Here is a 2,000-nt window from a genome sequence, read left to right as displayed (position 1 = left end):
AAAACATTATAAAGGGTTAGGAAAACGATAAACAATGAAAGTTTATGGATAAGTTTGCACGACACTGAAACTATTTTAAAAATGTTATAAGCCATTAAACTTGCTGAGATACGAGGAGGAGCGTGAACTAGCCTAAAATTCAAACTCATCAATATTCATGTAAGCTCCGCCCACCGAAACAGAAAATCTCATAACACCGGCAGCCAATCACTCGCATTCCGTGACATTACTTCATTACTTCCGTAGCATCTTTCTTTAGATCATGATTCAATTCAGTGTTTGCCTCTAATTTCAAATGGTTAGAGATATTTAGGTCAGTTTGGCCTGTAGAGCAAATAAACAACAACTTTTGCTCAAAGAAAAAAAAAACTTTTGCTTAAAGGAATTGGCCATGAAAAATCATGTTCGCTGCATCACGATCTCTTACACCTTGAGCTCATGTTGTACACAAAACTGTTTTTAAATTATCTGATATAAAAAAAAAAAATTGAGTTATTGAGTCATGAGGGGCTGCAGGGATCTTCTCCATGATATAATTTCCAATTTTTCTGTATATAATATAATAAACCATAATAAAATATTATCCCATGTGGTTTTCTTTTGAAGATTTCATTAGTTTAATGAGGCTTTTCCCCTTCATTATACCTTCAACTAGGTTATAATACAACCCTGACTTTTTTTTTTTTACAGTTATGCTCTCAGAAAAATATCTAAATTATTTTAATTCAGCACGTAATGCCATTGTCTTTTAAACGAAAAGGTGTATTCAAGTAATTGCATGTATGAATAGCACTTTTAATGTACTTTCAGGATCAAACTGCATCAGTAAAAGTTGAATTGCTGTTCATACCTTGAAAAGCGACGTGTAACGTGTACTGTGACGTTCAGTGATATATAATCCAAGCCATTGGCATCTATAAAGAGAAGAACAACACAGTAACACGTTTATGAGTAACATTTACAGGATTTGCTGGTACACACTCTCCTTTTACGCAAGAAGCAATGGAGGATCTGGATCACACCTTCCTCTCTGTTTGCAAATCTACGTCGCAACTCAAAGCTCTCACACACACACACACACACACACACACACACACAATGACTTGGCAACCTCAAACATCCGTGTGTCAGATCTCTCTGAAGCTTCCTCTTTAAAACAGGAAAACTTTTGTTCACCAAGACCAAATGGTCCCGCAGAAAAGTAGCAGTATTAAGAGCATAAAAACATTTTCACGCTAACGTTACGCAGAGTTTTAGAATGATACAGTATTCATACACTTATTCAAAGTGTGTATACAAAGCAATATAATCAGGATTATACTTATAGTTCAAGCTATAGTCACTAAAACAAACTTTCAGTTATTAGTATAGTAACGTTACAGTATCAGAACTTTGGACTAGTTTTATGTATTTTTTAAAGAATCATGCGACACGTTCACAAGCGGTCACGAGCGCAGAAAACAAGACTAAAGAGTGTAATGGCGAAAAGTACAGGGAAGACGTTTATATTAACGTTACATCGCTCAAAACATTCAAGATATATATTAGTGTGAGTGAAAGTAAAAGAGAGCAGAGTTTGTTTCATGTCTAACTTGCTGTCTTTATTCTGTCGAGTCGACGTTATTAAACTTACCTCGAATGAAACGAATCCTTACCAAACAAATAACGTTAAAGGCATTGGGAAAGATGTTCAGCTCTTCGATCGATTTTTGAATGAACACACACTTTTGGTGTTTCGAATTACGCGAAGTTCGTTAGTGGGTACTGGAGGGCGAGCACGTCATCTTCTTTCAAAACACGAGAACGCGCACGTCGATCATCAACTAGTTTGACGCACCCATTTTAAAGTTACGAGTCACTGACTCACTGGCCATTAAATATAAAATAAATAAGGTCGGTTTAATAGGATTTTTGTTGTTGTGAATTCTCTGTAAAAAATAAAATAATAATAATAATCTGTGAGGCTTTCAAAAACGAATTCATTTTTTTCTTTATTTGAG

General features: G+C 35.1%; 1 long non-coding RNA gene across 1 annotated transcript; it reads right to left on the bottom strand.

Moving 5' to 3' along the window:
• Positions 1-689: 689 nt before the first annotated feature.
• Positions 690-1,855, bottom strand: LOC309492109. Its single transcript, XR_014203437.1, has 2 exons — positions 1,634-1,855; positions 690-914 (listed from the first exon to the last, which is right to left on the bottom strand). It is a non-coding gene; the product is annotated as an uncharacterized lncRNA (long non-coding RNA).
• Positions 1,856-2,000: the final 145 nt, after the last annotated feature.

This window comes from Leuciscus leuciscus (assembly GCF_965113295.1).
Source record: "Leuciscus leuciscus genome assembly, contig: HAP1_SCAFFOLD_1009, whole genome shotgun sequence".
NCBI lineage: Eukaryota > Metazoa > Chordata > Actinopteri > Cypriniformes > Leuciscidae > Leuciscus > Leuciscus leuciscus.
The sequence above is the reverse complement of the archived record's forward strand: the minus strand, read 5'-3'. Positions and strand labels throughout refer to the sequence as shown.